Raw genomic sequence first — 18,016 nt, 5'->3', positions numbered from 1 at the left:
TCACTCTGGAGATTTGGGGTCTTTAAAACGACTCAAAAAACCCAAACTCACTGACTTCAAGTTGATTCTGACTCATAGCAACCTGATAGGACAGATTAGAATGGCCTATGGGGTCTCCAAGGCTGTAAATCTTTACAGAAGCAGACTACCACATCTTTCTCCAGCAGAATGGCTGGTGGGTTCCAACTGCCAAACCACTGACCTTTTGGTTAGCAGCCAAGTGTTTTAACCACTGCACAACCAGGATTCATGCTTTAAAACCATTAGGGGGAAACAATAAACAAAAGGAAAGCTGCTTTCCTTTTGTACTGGGGGGAAAAAAAATCTTATGGGACCAAGGACCTCCATGCAGTTGGATGTTGCCCAAATGGACATTATGCAACGTGTGACTGTATTTTCAAGTTAAGAGCATCTGCATCTACTGTAGATCTGACCACCAAAAAACAAAACAAAACAAAAAACATGTTTTAAATCAAGCAATATTGCCCTGGACTGCTGTCTGTTAAACTGAAACACAAAAGGAAAAAAATACAGAATTATTAAACAAACCTCAAAAAAATCACGTAGTATATCGCCTACAACACATACCTATTCAATTTGATGCAACTTAAAGCTATTTAGCTTTAATTTCTAAATTTCTAAACTTAGGGGTCTGAGTATACAGTTTTCAGTAGAAAATATGCACATATCTGATTCAAATATTTGACACTGCATTTTACTTAATAAAATCTTTGAATATTCAGCATACTATGGAATGCTAAACAAACACACCCATTGAACTGGAGACTCTAAGGCCTTGAAGTCACTTTTAACATTTATAAATGAAAGATAAGAATTTTGTCCATATCCAGACCCCAGGACAAAAAACAATACAGCAAATCACACTCTTAATTAAGAGGGAATAAAAAACATAAAAATCCAACTCCACATGAAAACAGTGGTACTTCCTGGTATGGTAAGCCATTACAAGGATCACTAAGGGTTGCTACAATCCAAGTATCTACAAATACCATGTCTAATTTCACTTTCCTCACTGTATGTGAGATTCAGACAAGTTGTTATATTGGTTATGGCTCATTAAAAAGAAAACCATCTACCATTAATAGAATAAAAGGACAAGCCACAGATTGCAAGATGATACTTGCAATACATATATCCACCAAAAGACTCATTCAGAATTACAGCATTCCCAGGTTATGAATGTCCGACTTACATACAATGCGAGTTATGAACATCCAGTTTATGAACCAACCCCCCATAAAGCCTATTATATTAAAATTCAAAGTACACGCAATGGTTTATAATAACAAATAGGCACTACTTTGCGATGCACATCAAAACATTATTATTATTACTGTATTATTATGTTAAAGACGTTTTAATGTATCTAGAAGTTGTTTCTTTAATGTTTTATGCATAGAAAGGTACACTGTATGTTATATACTAAGAAGAACATTTGACTAACTGACATTAGATAACAAACCATACCTAAATGTTCTGACTTATGTACAAATTCTACCTAAATGCAGACTTAGGAACGGAACATGTTTGTAATCCAGGAATGCCTGTATAAAGAACTCTTACAACACAATTAAAAAAAAAAAAAAAGGCCACCAAAAACAGGCTATCAAAATGGCCAATAAATATATGAAAAGGTGCCCAACATCATTTATCAACATGGAAATACAAATTAAAATGGCAATGAGATAAAATTATACACTTATCAAAATGGCTAAAAAGTCTGAGAATACCAAGTTTTAGCAAGGATGTGGAGTAATTCCACTCCCATACACTGCTGGTGTGAGTGTCAACTGGAAAGATGCTCGTTAGCTCTGGCAGCAAATAGAGTGTGGAATACTCATACAACAGAATACTCCACAGCAGAATCAGTAAACTTTTTCTGTAAAGGGCCAAACAGTAAATGTTTCAGGTTTTGTGGGCCACATGGTCTCTGTCAAAACTACTAAACTCTGCCTTTGGAGTGCCAAACCGGCCACAGACAAGATGTAAATGAATGGGTTTGGCTGTGTTCCAAAAAAAGTTTACTTACAAAAACAGGCAGCCAGCCCACAGGCTGCAGTTTACCTGCTACAGAGCAATGAATATAAATGAACCATAACAAAGGCAGTAACATGGATAGATCTCACAAACACAATGCTGCGACAAAGAAGTCAGACACATAAGAGGATATATTATATGATTCCATTTACAAAGTTCAAAAATTGGTAGAACTACGTAAGTCAGAATAGTTGTTAGCTTTGTGTGTGGTGGAGGGTGGGTGGAGACTGGGAGGAATGTTGAGGGGTGAATAATTTTTGATTCCCTGATCTGAGTAGTGGTTTCATGAGTGTGTTCAATTTGGGAAAATTGTTCACTTAGATGATGAACGCACTTGTTTTTATATATGTTATACTTGAATAAAAAAGTAAAATGCTTTAATAATTTTGTATAAATAAAGACAACAGGCTACATAACTGAAGGGATGGTTTCTAACAGCTCACGCTACCTGGGCATCTAACACTACGATGCAGTGGCAAGCCTTGTGCCCGCACACAGTATGGTCCTAAAGCTCCCGTTACTTAGAGTGGGATGTCTGCATTGCAACTGAACGTCCCCTCAGAGTTTCCAGTAGGACTTTGGAGAATGAGCTATGATTACACAAAACATACATGGTGGCAAGAGGTGAATGCAACACATAGAGACAGAAGAAAGTAACAGATGGCTGCATGAAGAGGAAATAAACCCCTACATTTTAACATAATCTGCTGGATAAGTTATACAAAATAGACTGTAAAACAAGCTGCTTAGAAGGTCACCAAACCTGCCTTCTGGACAAAAATAATGACATTTTTAACACTTATTAGGGGTCTTAAGGAAACCCTGGTGGCGTAGTGCTTAAGAGCTACGGCTGCTAACAACAGGTTGGCAGTTCAAATCCACTAGCTGCTCCTTGGAAACCATATGGGGCAGTTCTACCCTGTCCTACATGTTCTCTATGAGTCGGAGTCAACGTGACGGCAATAGCTTTGTTTTGGTTTTTGGTTTTAGGGCTCTTAAAAGACTGCTGAGGGGTTGTATTTACAGTACAATGATTTCTTCCCATCTAACAGATAAAGTGGGCAAGAAATTTTAGCTTCTCAAGTGATAAAGCAAACCTGACAGACTATGTAGTCTTAACTTTCTAAACCTGCATGTTTTTCCGTTTCTATTCTTCGATTTCATCTTCTCAATCTATGGGATGTCTAAAATGTAATTAGATACTGTAACTTCCCAGGGGCCGCAGGAAGCCATGAAGTTACCTCCAGTTAGAGGCAGTGATTATGCAAACGTCCAGGACAACAAGATCACGGACATCACATTACAAGGATTCACATTCTATTAGTATGGGCTTATATCGTGAGCAAAATGTTGACGTGTAATCCGTACTGAAGGTTGTAGTCTTAGATCTTCATCAATAAGTGCTTCAAGTCCTCTTCACTTTCAGCAAGCAAGGTTGTGTCATCTGCACACTGCAGGTTGTTAATGAGTCTTCCTTCAATCTTGGTGCCGAGTTCTTCTTCATACGGTCCAGCTTCTCAGATTATTTGCTGTCTTAGGTTGGGTTCTCTGGAGAAGCAAAACCAGTAAAGCATATAAATATATATAGAGAGATTTATATCAAGGAAATGGCTCAAGTGGTTGTAGGGGCTGTTGTTGTTAGGTGCTGTCAAGTCGGTTCCAATTCATAGTAACCCTACGTACAAGAGAAGGAAACACTGCCTGGTCCTGCGCCATCCTCACAATCATTGCTATGCTTGAGCCCGTTGTTGCAGCAACTGTGTCAATCCACCTTGTTTAGGGTCTTCCTCTTTTTCATTGGCCCTCTACTTTACCGAGCATGATGTCCTTTCTCCAGGGACTGATCCCTCCTGATAACATGTCCAAAGTATGCGAATGCTTCTAGGAAGCATTCTGGTTGCACTTCTTCCAAGACAGGTTTGTTCATTCTTCTGGTAGTCCATGACACATTCAATCCTCTTTGCCAACATCATAATTCAAAGGCTTCAGTGCTTCCTCTGTCTTCCTTACTCATTGTCCGGCCTTCATAGCATATAAGGCGATTGAAAATACCATGGTTTGGGTCAGACACACGTTAGTGCTCCAAGTGACATCTTTGCTTCTCGACACTTTAAGAAGTCTTTTGCAGCAGATTTGCCAAATGCAATGCATCTTTTGATTTCTTCACTGCTGCTTCCATGGGTGTTGACTGTGAATCCAAGTGAAATGAAATCCCTGACAACTTCAATCTTTTCTCCATTTATTATGTATGATGCTGCTTATTGGTCCAGTTGTGAGGATTTTTGTTTTCTTTATGTTGAGGTGTAATTCATACTGAAGGCTATAGTCTTTGATCTTCATCGGTAAGTGCTTCAATTCCTCTTCACTTTCAGCAAGCAATGTTGTGACTCTTCCTCCAATCCTGATGCCCTGTTCTTCTTCATATAGTCCAGCTTCTCGGATTATTCACTCAGCATACATACTGAAAAAGTATGGTGAAAAGATACAACCCTGATGCACACCATTCCTGACTTTAAACCACACAGTATCCCCTTGTTCTGTTCGAACGACTGCCTCTTGATCTATGCACAGGTTCCTCACGAGCACAATTAAGTCTGGAATTCCCATTCTTCGCAATGTTATCTGTAATTTGTTATGATCCACACAGTCAGATGCCTTTGCACAGTCAATAAAACATAGGTAAACATCTTTCTGGTATTCTCTGCTTTCAGCCAAGATCCATCTGACATCAGCAATGATATCCCTGGTTCCACATCCTCTTCTGAATCTGGCTCGATTTTCTGGCAGTTCCCTGTTGATATACTGCTACAGCCGCTTTTGAATGATCTCCAGCAAAATTTTACTTGTGTGTGAAATTAATGATATTGTTCGATAATTTCTGCATTCTGTTGGAGCACCTTTCTTGGGAATAGGCATACATATAGATCTCTTCCAGTTGGTTGGCCAGGTAGCTATCTTCCAAATTTCTTGGTATAGACGAGTTAGCACATCCAGTGCTGCATCCGTTGGTTGAAATATTTCTGTTGGTATTCCATCAATTCTTGGAGCCTTGTATTTTGCAGTGCCTTCAGTGCAGCTTGGACTTCTTCCTTCAATACCATCGGTTCTTGATCATATGCTACCTCCTGAAATGGTTGAATGTTGACCAATTCTTTTTCCATCTTCTTTTGATGTTTCCTGCATCATTCAATATTTTGCCCATAGAATCCTTCAAAATTGCAACTGGAGGCTGGAATTTTTCCTTCAGTTCTGTCAGTTTGAGAAATGCTGAGCGTGTTCTTCTCCTCTGGTTTTCTAACTCCAGGTCTTTGCACATTTCATTATAATACTTTACTATGTCTTCTCCAGTCACCCTTTTAGATCTTCTGTTCTGCTCTTCATCATTTCTTCTGTTCGCTTTAGCTACTCCACATTCAAGAGCAACTTTCAGAGTCTCTTCTGACATCCATTTTGGTCTTTTCTTTCTTTCTTGTCATTTTAATAACGTTTGTGCTTTCTTCATGCATGATGTCCTTGATGTCATCCCATAAACTCGTCTGGTCTTCAGTCCTTAGCGTTCAGTTTGTCATATCTATTCTTGAGATGGTCTCTAAATTCAGGTGGGATACACTCAATGCTGTATTTGGACTCTCGTGGACTAGTTTTAATGTTCTTCAGCTTCAACTTGAACTTGCATAGATGTTGGTCTATGCAATTGATGGTCTGCTCTGTGTTTGGCCCCTGGCCTTGTTCTGTCTGATGATATCGAACTTCTCTACTACTCGTCTGTCAGTTTGTCATACTGTGATGGCTAGCATGTTGCTGTGATGCTGGAAGCTAAGCCACCAGTATTTCAAATGCCAGCAGGGTGACTCAGGGTATACAGGTTTCAGTGGAGCTTCCACACTCACACAGACTGAGGAGAAGAACCTGGCTATCTCCTTCTGAAAAAAAATTGGCCAGTGGAAACCTTATGAATAGCACAATTGGACTAATAACATGTTTAGTGCCTCTGTTCTACCTCCTAGTTCACTGCATATTGCCTGGGGTCTTAACACTTCTAAGTGGCCATCCAAGACACAACAACTGGCCTCTATTTGCCTAGAACAACAAAGGAAGAAGGAATATCAGGAACAGAAGGAGGATATAGAATGTGTGGCTAACTGCCTCCATGAACAACTGCCTCCTTTGCCATGACAGCAGAAGAACTGGATGGTGTCCAGCTACCATTACTGAACATTTTGATCAAAGCTTCTATAGAAGAATCCTGCTCAAAAGGGGAAAAATGCAGAACAGCATTTCAAATTCTCATGGACTCTAGGTTTCCTGGAGCCATGAAGGTTGGATGAACCCCTGAAACTAATGCCCTGAGATAATCTTTAAACCTTAAACCAAAAATGTCCCCTGAAGTCCTCTTAAAACCAAACAATCGTCTAGCTTAACTAGTAGAAAACATCTGCCTTGTGCATTAAGCTCTTTTAAGAACTATCTATACAGGAACAAATTGCCAACAGCAACTCAAAAGATTAGACAGAAACCTTTGGGGGCAGTGAATTTATTTTGATGGAGAAGAAACTTCCTACCCACTAAAGAGGGTAAGAATGGTTGCACAACCCGAAGAATGTAATCTATGTCCCTAAATGGTAATGTAGATACTACTGAATTGGTGTATTTTTTGCTGTATATATTCTTAGAACAACAATAAAATTAAAAAAAGGACATGGGAGGCAACCAAAAGGGGCCAAATCTGGGACAATTTGAGCAATAAAATAAAAATTATATTGATTATAACCCATGGAATTAAACAAATATCCATGAGTTCATAGTGACATAAATAAACATCTGAATATACGAATAAATGGGAGAATTTCAATTAATAAATACAAAAAGAATGTGGAAATAGAAAAATAACCATTTGACAAACACCGCAGATTAAAGGAGGCAAAAGACAAGAAACAACTAAATGCAATATTTGAGCTTGGATTAGATCCTGGTCTAGAAACAAGATATTTGGAAAAATATGAATAGTCCCTGTAGACTAGTTAATAGCATTGTATCAGTATTACTTTCATGACTTTGATCATTTTACTATGCTTATGGAAGATATTAACTGGGGAAGGTGGATAAAAGGTGTACAAAAAGTGTTTAACATATTTTTCAGCTTTTTTTTTTCCTGAAATTACTTCAAAATGAAAAGTAAAACAAAGAAAGGAATAGACGATATACTGTGAATCAAGGTCTTATAAATCCCAATTCTGGCTTCAGGCCCTTTCTGTCTATGTCAAATATTAAAACTGATATAGTTTGTTATCTAAGAATGATTTATATATAGATAGGGTTTCTATGAGTCGGAATCGATTTGATGGCAACACGTTTGGGGTTCTTTTTGTTTTGTTTTTTTATGTGCAAATGAAAAGCTTGAAAATGTGAACAAATTGGAGGCTGTAAATAAAAAAGGAAACCCTGGTGGCATAGTGGTTAAGAGCAAAAGGTCAGCAGTTCGAATCTACCAGCCGTTCCTCAGAAACCCTGTGGGGCAGTTCTACTGTCCTATAGTGTTGCTGTGAGTTGGAATCAACTCAATGGCAACAAGTGTGGTTTTTTGGTTTGGTAAATAAAAAAAAGAACTGAGAAAGAACCAAATAGAAGTTTAAAAATTAAAAAATATAAAACTGAACTTTTAAAAAATTTCATTAGTTGGTTAAGTTACAGACTGGACAAAAAGGATAAACAGATTAGTGAACTAGAAGACAGACGTAAAAAAGAAAATCTAGAATGCTTCCCAAGTACACAAAGAGATGCAACTATGAAAGAGAGATTAAACAATACAGACAACAGAGTGAATAGGTCTAACATCCGGATGAGTAGTAGAAAAAGATAATGCAGAGAATGGAAAAGAGGCAACCTTTAAAGACGGCTGAGAATATACATACGTACGTGTTTATACACACAGACACTCCACATTCACGGAATTTTCAAGGAACTCGAGAAGCTGATTATATAAAACGTCTACATGAGAAGTCAGAAGCCCAGGAAGAGTCAAGATATTCTGTAAAAGAAATGGTAGTGAGGGACCTTGCCCTAACAATTATCAATTACAACACAGCAGAAATTGTAGCTTAATGCAGAAAGGTCGGACTTGTTAATAACGGCACTTGCACAGATGTCTATCCATGTGTGGGTTGGGGGAATTAAATTCAATCTCTATATATGTAACAATCAATTACAGTTTAACTAAAGACTTGTATGTAAAAGGTGAGATTATAAAACTTTTACTAGCCAATTAAAATGTTTATTTTTATGGCCCAAGAACAAGTTAACAAGATAAAAAAGGAACACCATTAAAAATAGTGACTACATTCTACATTAAATGTAGAACTTCTGTTCACTAAGACACCATAAAGAAAATAAAATAAGCCAAAAAATTTGAAAAAATATAAGTATCTAGAATATATAATGCCTAGAAATCTGTAAGACAGACAATTAATCCAAGAGAAAAGTAGACAAAAGTTATTAAAAAAATACAAAAGGCACATAAATACATGAAATAATGCTCAATTTCTTTAGTAACGAAGGAAATGTAAAGACTACCTTTACACACCTACCAGCTAGACTAAATTTAAAAGTCAGGCAATGTCAAGTGTGTGGCAAGAAAGTGGAGCAATGAAAACGTTCAGACTCTCTGGTGGGAGTATACATTGGTACAACAGTCACACCTGGGCATACCCTACCACCCAGCAATTGCACTCCTGAGTTTAAGTTTGACCAGGAGCCATGTCACTTAGACATACATACAAAAATGTTCACAGAATTGTTCATAAAGATTGCAATCAACCCAAATTCCAATGGCATTAGAGAAAATGTGGTAACTCCACATAGTACAATAAAGCAGCAGAATCAGTGAACTATGGATACATGCATTAATTATAGAAAAATTCAAGGGGAATACTGAATACTTTTTTCAGAAAGAAGTTAGTTATAAACTAAAAAAATTGTTTGATGAAATTACAAGCTCATGAAGGCTGGGTCAATACTATGTAATAGCTGTAAGAGCTTCCCACAATTTTGTACTAGGTATCAAGGATGTTTCCAAGGTGTATACAATTAAATCCTCCAAGAGACAATAACATAATTCCCCATAGCTTTGAACATAATATTGAGCCATGGCAAACACTGTACATCTTCTTTGTTACTTAAATAAAAGAAGGGAATACTTGAATTAAAAAAGTTCAGTTAAAATACTTGAGAAAGCATCATCCACTCTGTGGTTTTTCAAAAGAAAAAAATACTTTAAAAAAGACCAAAAAAAAAGAGTATTATTTTGTTAATCTGTTATGGGGACAGGTGAGATTGCTTCTCTAAGGTGCGTACTAATTCAATTATCCATTTATTTAAATCTCTATAGATATAAAAACTTCCACCCCCACAAAAAAAAAATAAGCAATTTTTCAAGTCAGTACAACCCTAGATTAAAAAACAAAAATACTCATAAGAGCAGAAAGGATGCTCCTGGTAGCAATCAGGACTAGTGACACCATCTGCTAAGTTGACCTGACTGAGGTTATTGCGAGGTGTGCTCAGGAGTCCCTCAAAACAAATGGATTTTTACACTAATGTAAATAAATTTTGACAATTTGAAAAAAATCATAAGCTGCATATTAAATTTAGCAACAAAGATGCAATCTATTTTTCTTAGTTTTAAATGTCATACAATAGTTCTCAGAATTTACACTATTATGCACCAATTTTATAAGGGTGGGAGTACGTACAAAAATCTTTAAAACAGATGGTAAGTTACATAGAGACATCAAGTGACAGTTCTAGCTGATTCAGCTCCAATTCATTTTGTTTGCTTTCTAACAGCAATTCCATAGCCCATAGAAGAGATTTTCATTCTAAGTAGAGGTGACAATCTTTACTTACGTGAGAAGCAGCTATACAGGTTAACAGGAGAAATGAACTGCTACGGAATACACTAGGGATAGGTTTCAGCAAGCCATTAATTTTCATTCTCAAGGGTGTGCTCTAAGTGTATCAGTCTATTTATTAAGCCATAATTTTGCTACACCAAGTCTCCATTCTTCCCTTTGCAGCACACTGAATAAATCAGAAGGCAATGTTTGCTTTCCTCTCGAAGTAACAACTGTGCATTTGGCCTAAATTTTAAATAACCATGTTCTTTATGAAATTTTTGAAATGTAGCCAAAATACAGTCTATTCACTAAAAATAAGCATGAAGAAAACAGGCTCAAATCATAACTGTCACGTTTAACTACTCAAAATGGGGGAGGACAGTCTTCTCAGACAAGTTGGATAAACACGCACAGACCTCACCATCACCATACATGCTCCACTCTCACTATAAACAGAACTGGTTTTAAGAACTTAAAGCAGGAATATTCAGTTGGATTGTGTGATGACATCAGCATCTATGCCCTAAAACCTACTGGCCTAAAACCTACTAATACAATACATAACCAATCAAATAGTGTCTTTCTATACTAGTTAAGCCAGCACGAGGCAAAATGAGAAAACGGACTATGAGTTATAAAGGTTTTTAGATTTAAAGTAAGACAAGAAAAGAGATACTTCAATTCAATTCAACTAGAAGTCTCTGAGGAGTCCCTGGATGGCACAAATGGTTAAGAACGTGGCTGATAATCAAAAGGTTGGAAGTTCGAGTCCACCCAGAGGCACCTCAGAAGAAAGGCCTCAAAACCTAGTACTTCCGAAAGATCAGCCACTGAAAACCCTATTTATTGAGTACAGTTCTACTCGTACACAGTGGGTTTGCCATGAGTTGGATCTGACTGGACAGCAAGTGGTTTTTTAGAAGTCTCTGAGAGTATGTATATAAAGGTACTGTACGCTAAGCATCTGCAGGAAACAAAGGCATCACTCGCCTCCCGAAAGACCGTACCTGGTGAGTAAGATAGTCTCCAACTAAAATAAAAGTAAACTGTGAGAGGTACACTACAGTATCGGTACGAAAAAAATGTTGGGTGGAACAAAGAAGCATTAGCTCTGACTTGAGGTCTAGGAAAGGGGAGAAGGGTGAGAAAGAATTCAGGCAAAGCTAAACAGAGAATGTCATACCTGAGCCGAACTATCAAAGTTAGTACTTATTCATCCACCTTTTTTAGGCTAACAGTGCTTCAGGACTTACTATGTCCCATTTGATCATTCACAATAACATTAAATGGCAGATAATATTATTACCTACAAACCTCAGGTGAAACGGGGGTAGATAAAGATACAGTTCATACAAGATGGCATGGCCACTAAACAATAAACAAACAAACAAAAAAACCCACTGCTGTCAAGTCAATTTCAATTCATAGTAACCCTATAGGACAGAGTAGAACTGCCCCGTAGGGTTTCCAAAGCTGAAAATCTTTACAAAAGCAGACTGTCGCATCTTTCTCCTGTGGAGTGGCTAGTAGGTTTGAACCGCCAGCGTTTCAGTCAGCAGCCAAGTGCTTAACCACTGCAACACCAGGACTCCTGTACTAAATGATACTGGATCCCAAATTTGAATCTAGGCCTTGATTTGTGCTATTGAGCTATGTACTTCCCTAACAGTATTTTCCAGGCAGAGAAGCTGGGCAAAAACATCTCAAACCTAGGAACCTTATGAGCAATATCATAGGTATAGCTAAAGTAAATGGCATATTAATAATTGAGATTTGAACATCCAGAGAGGGAGAAACTATATGGGCTAAAAACAGAAACAGAAATGCAAAACTGTATAAAGGGAAAATATTTCTGGTTCAAAAATTGCTAACACTACCACAAATTTACCTTTTTTCCCTCCTTCCATCTCAATAACATTTAGTTTAAAAAATACAAAAATACAAATGATTGCATAGAAGTACAGGAAATCCCAACACAGATGACACCAGCAAACCAGGAGAATGATACACGTGGAGAGAAGTAAAAGAATGGACTTCCAAATAATTTTCCTAGCAGAACCCAGGAAAAACTAAAAATCAGCGTCAGAGATTCTGCGAGAAGAAGCAGATGTTGGATGGTGAGTCAGTTAATTAAAGAACATGACATCTACATGAGTCCCTCAATCTCTCTCTCTTTGAGAGGCTAAGATGTGGCACAAGCTCCCAGATTAAAGTGAAGAGAAACTCCTACAGTGGACCTCGGGACTGGAGAAGCTTGACAGCGCTCCATAATTTAGGAGTTAACTTCTGTGTACCTGCACTCGGAAGACAAGTAACCCCAACACCTTCTGGGAAAATCCACCCTAGCCACATGGCTTGCCCACCCGCTGTACTTCCTGCAATCAGAGCCCACATGCACTACTAGATAACAGGGTTTCTACAACGACAACAGAATTCAATCTTTCAGTTCCATCATCTGCTACAAACAAATCTGTTGTTGTTAACTGCCACTGAGTCAATTCTGTCTCATGGGGACCCCACATGTGCAGAGTACAACTGTTCTATACAGCTTTCAAGGCCAGGGCTTTTCAGAAGCGATCGTCAGGCCTGTATTCTGAGGCACTTCTGGATGGGTTTGAACCACTAACCTTTTGGCTAGTAGTCAAGTGCTTAACTGTTTGCACCACTCAGGGAGTCCTACAGACAACCAAAATATCACTATGAATCCAGGGAAAATCAGTAGCACTGGAAAAAAAGCATCAAATTCAAGAATACCTAAGAAAAAAGAGTTAATATGGAAAACCAAGGAACATGTTTTTTAAAGTATAATGGCTTTCCCTCAAGAAAGTCAAGACAGCATGACATCTATGAAAAATGAAAATAATTCTTTATGATTAATGGGAAATAAAAATATGAAGGGTAAGTCAGAGTCAGATCACGGAGATGTGACTGGATTCTACACTCAAGATTCCATCCCCAGCAGACATATGCTCTATTCATTATCCATTCTCTCTTTGGCTTCTTTTTTACCTATAAACATGTTCACCTCTCCCTTCATTCACAAAAAGCCTTTCCCTTGACCAAGATCCCTCTCCAAAATAAAGAAATAATGAAGTGTCAATGATTTGGAAATTCCTAGCTCAAAGAACTAGATGCCTGGTTCTAACGTTATATGAGCAAAGAAACAAAAGGGAAGGATGGGACAGCAGGTAGCGATTGATGGCAACGTATAGAATCTGAAGTGCCTTTACAGAAAGAGGTTACAACATTAAGTGACAGATATTATTATTCCACAAAGAGCCGTGGGTGTATTTTTTTGACACAACGTTTTATAAAAATTCAACCCAATCTTTATTTTTATTTTTTAAATAATATTTTATTGAATTTTTGGTGAAAGTTTACACAGCAAGTTAGGTTCTTAGTTGACCATTTCCACACAAATTGTTCAGTGGCATCAGTTACATTTATCACAATGTGTCAACATTCTCTTTAATCGTGTTCTGTTTGTTCTATTTCTAGCACTCCAGCTTCCCTGTCCCTTATCTTTTCATCTTTGCTTTTGAGTGATTACTGGCCTTTTGGTCTAGTACTGACGGTTTTTAAGCAGGGCATCGATCTTACGGGCAATACCTTTTATTTCATGTGCCACTCTGCTAATTCGATAAAAGGTGATCTCAGGAGACAGGCTCAGCTCTAGGTTTAAAGAGTATCTCAGGGTGATAGTCTCCGGGAGTCCTCTGCTCTCTACTGTTCCAGTTTTTATGGCTTTTATCTATTTTTTTAAATAAGAATTTGAGTTCTGCTCTATATTTTTCTCCCATTCTATCCAGGACAACATGATCTTTAAAATCAGGGTATTTAACATGCGAATCTAGAATTACAGCTTCTCTTGAAAGACTAGAAGATCTGATAATTCCCAAATGGCAACAGTGGATGAAGCCAAACAGCCTGCAAGGGGGCCTGCATTCTGCCACTCACCATTGTCCCCAATCCTAACTTCCTGATCCTGAGCCTATGTCAGCAGCCATTTATCACCCCACTTACCTTGTTGTTTTTCTTACAATAGAAAAAGTTTTTTTCTTACACTAAGGCCTGCTTTTATTCATTTACAGTGTCTGCCTGTCTCTTGTAGGCACTTGAGTTTGTGAATCTGCTGCAGGACCACAGAGTCAGGAAAGGAGTTGAAAATACGGGTCTCCAGCTGGTAAAACAAACCAGGGCTAGAAATGTGCTTTAATGAGGGGATGGGCATAGGTTAAAATGGAAGAAGGCTGAGCTCACGAAGAAAAATGTATAAAAGGAGATGGCCACTACGCACTGAACTTTAGAGAATACCCATGATTCTTAAGTCAGTAAAAGAAATGCATTAAATGAATGACAGGAAGTGAAAGGTAACTTCAAGGAAAGGTTCAAAAGGAGTTAAACTGAAGATGCACAGATTACAGCAAACATGCATTCAGTTGTCCGACTGGATCGCTGTAGAAAGAGAGCACAGCTCATTCTAAAGTAATTAACAACAACAAAAATTTCAATTCAAAATTACCCATGAATCTGTACTACATATCAACCGATTAAGGTTATAGCAGGTATGTCTTTTAATTACCGTCAACACAAATGTTTTATTAAATTCTTAAAAGCCACTTTTCCTTCACCAGAATTATCACAGGACATCTGAGTTACTGAAGTTTTATTTTTCATGATGAAAGCATTTGCAAATGAAAAGCAATGGCAGAAAAAAAACTATTAGGCACAATTCAACAACGAATTTTCCTCAAACTGATGCCCATAAGAGAATACCCTGTATTTTCATGGTAACAAAAATGGATGGTTAAAAAAGGGGGGAAAGTTATTGGGTTTTTCTCCAAATTTCTATGTAATGATGAAAGAGAAAAAAGCCATCTGAGAGAAAATTTACATGAAGTGAAAGCATCACACTGGCAAAGGCCATTAGACTATCGAAAAGCAGGCAGAGCGATCTCCGTACACTTGGTTTAAAAGGAAGATAATTTAGGAATTCTACAATCTAAAATAAGTTTCTTTATTACAGCTTTTTAATAGAATATTAGATAGATAAATTGGATAAATAATATGGACAGAATTCATAAGAAAATACGAATTCAGTATTCGACATGTGAAAATGTTCACTCTCATTGACAATCAAGAAATTAACAGTAAGTGAAAATAAAGTAGCCACCGTTATATAACTGTTAAATTAGCAAAATATTTTTATACATTTATAACTATTAAATTATCAAAATAATTTTTTGTACATTTGATACTGGTAAGCTTGAATTTAAACTGCTTGTGGGCTCTATAAACTGGGATAGCACCTTTAAAAATAGGCAACGGTTAGCAAAGTTTAAAAGTAGGTAAATGTTTAACAAAACGCTCGTAACCTTTGGTCACGTAACCTACGGCACTCCTAACAATAAACCCTACATAAATATTACAGAAGCAAAATGTTATATGAATAAAAATAAGCTCTGTAATTTAAAAAAAAAAAAATAAAGAAACTGGAAACAAGTCAACTGTCTAAACAGAAATATTATGTAGAAAATTATGGTACATCAATACTATGACCTGTAATTTATAGTCATTTAACATGATAATAATGAAGACCATAAAGAAACGTGGGAAAATAATTGATATCATGTCAAAATAGAAAATAAAATAATACCTACCAATATTACAACTAAATTAAAAAAGAAACAAACGCATTTGCATGTGGTCAAGCCAAGGAAAGACATACTCAAAAAGCAGAAATAATTTTTATATCAGAGTGACATTCACAGAGCATATTTTTTCATGTTTCAATATTCTTTTAATAATAGACCAGAAGGAAATAGAAAATCTAGCCATAATGGGATTATAAAATAGGTACAGAGAACAACTGTAGCCATGGGGGTAAGAAAAGAGCATAGGGAGTGCTGGGAAGAGCCAAAGATGAGGAAAGATGTTTTAACTAAAAAGAGGTCACCAGCTTTAGAAAATTAGAAAGAAATTGGGGATCTGAGAGAGAGAGAGAGAGAGAGCAGTATCAGCAAAATACCAAAAAAAAAAAAAAAAAACCCAAACCCGTTGCGGTGAGCTGATTCCGACTCATAACGACCCTTAGACAGAGGATTAATATATAACTGAGGTGAGGAATTATCTGTGAGTGACTCACCGCAATGCTGGGAAGGAAGAAATGATATGGTAATTTGGGAGAGGAAAGAAAGGTGATAGTTATAAGGGGAAGAATCAGAGTTGAGAAAAGTTTTTTTAGGCTATAAACTAGAAGGAAGGGTGAATAACCTGTAGAGAGATAAACTGAAAATGCAAAAGAGAAAGGTCATGAGACAGAGGGACCCAAGTTACAGAGAGGAAATTGGCTTTTTATTGTCTGCCCCCACAGAGCACTCAAATTTGTCTATGGAAATGATACGTCAATAAAATCTTATTATAATAACAGATACTAATTATGAATATGTCTCCAACGGTATTTTGGCAAAAAAGCAAGCAACACAGTTCAAATTAATGATTCCTATATTGACTTCTAAAAATAGCTAGGGGCCCTGAGTTAAATCCCAATTTAAAAAAGTGTGCTAGAGTGCTGAGCATTTTGCACAGATCTGAAATTGACATTTTTCCTCATTTTAACATCACTGAAATCAGGATGCATTTTGTTTTAGCACTGTGTCATAGTTTAGAAGGCTGTGCTTTTTTCTTTCTTACTGGTATATAAAATAAGAGTGGGTCTTACAATTAAAGGCATCTTAAATTCAGTAAAATGGGGTATTTTTCCTTAAAACTACTCTCCAATGTAAATATATAAGTACAACAGAAAAGGGAGGAGGAGGAATAACAACGTAGCATATGCAATTTTAATTTTCCTTTATAAAAATATAAAATTGTGAACATCTCAGCAGGCAGATTTCTAATTCTGATTAAATGATCGCCATGGTCCTGATTCAGATGTTTATTCATGCTCATAAATGTAGAACATCAATCCCATATCTACATGTTTACATTTCACAGCTCTTTGTGCAGAAGATGATCATTTTACAGCACAAGAAAGTGACATTTAAGGAAAAAGACAACTTTGACAACATACGTTCACTTAAACATAATATAATTTAAAGCAACAAAAATTGTTCTATGGAATCAAACTCGGAGACAAGGTCATTTTTATTAAAAATATTAACCTTTTAATGTAAATACTAATTAAGTAACTATCACCCACAGCAAGTTAAAGCATAAGTAAACATGTTTGCAACTTGTCTGTAAATCTAAAACTATTCCAAAATAAAAAGTTTACTAAAATAAATAAGTATATGCATACATAATAACAATTTTAACAAACATAATTTCATTGGTATTTTAACCTCAATAAATGGGTTACCTGGAAAGATAAGAAATGCTTAAAGAAAAATACTTAATGAAATATTTACAGCATCAAGCATCTTTGCCAATTACCGTAGTCACAATTAGCCACTCTAACATGGCATGCACTACAAAATTTTTAATGCTTTACAAATAAGAAAACCAAACTTATTAGCCGATAAGTTTATTATACCCCTGCTTACACTAGGGGAAATGCACAAGATAATTAAATCAATAAAATCAACATCTTAAAATAGTTCTTCAGCATAATCAACTTGTAAGAGTGGGCCAGTCACATATTTTGTTAGGCACAGTTTTACCACAATTAAAAAAAAAAAAAAGTGTGGGCCGATGATTTACTCCTAAGGCATTTTAAAATGGTCAAAAATTAGAGACTTCTGGCAACATGGTGCTCTAGGCAGAAGCACCACGCCGTCTCTCCACAGCAAAGATCCAAAAAACTAAGCCAAACAGAGAAAACAGCAATCCTGAAACCCTAAAACATCAAATGAAGAGATAAAGAACTTAGCCAACCACCAAATGGAGTGAGAAAACTGACAAGAGAATGGAGAGCAAGGAGAGATTCATGCAGAGGTCCCCACCAGCTAACACAGCACAGACCCGCCATCTTGGACTCCTATCAGAGACCAGCAAATACAGGGTAAGAGAAAGCAGCTTCACGGAGCTTCCAGCAGGAGATAGAACAACCGATAACTGGCGATATA

The 18,016-nt window shown here is 36.9% G+C and overlaps 1 protein-coding gene across 1 annotated transcript in view; it reads right to left on the bottom strand.

Annotated features, from left to right (window-relative positions):
- SIPA1L1 (signal induced proliferation associated 1 like 1) overlaps positions 1-18,016 on the bottom strand; it is a 409,883-nt gene that overhangs the window by 200,050 nt on the left and 191,817 nt on the right. The window lies entirely within an intron of this gene.

Source organism: Trichechus manatus, unplaced genomic scaffold (genome assembly GCF_000243295.1).
Source record: "Trichechus manatus latirostris isolate Lorelei unplaced genomic scaffold, TriManLat1.0 scaffold00010, whole genome shotgun sequence".
In the NCBI taxonomy this organism is placed as follows: domain Eukaryota; kingdom Metazoa; phylum Chordata; class Mammalia; order Sirenia; family Trichechidae; genus Trichechus; species Trichechus manatus.
Note: the sequence above shows the minus strand (reverse complement) of the source record. Positions and strands in the feature narration are given on the sequence as shown.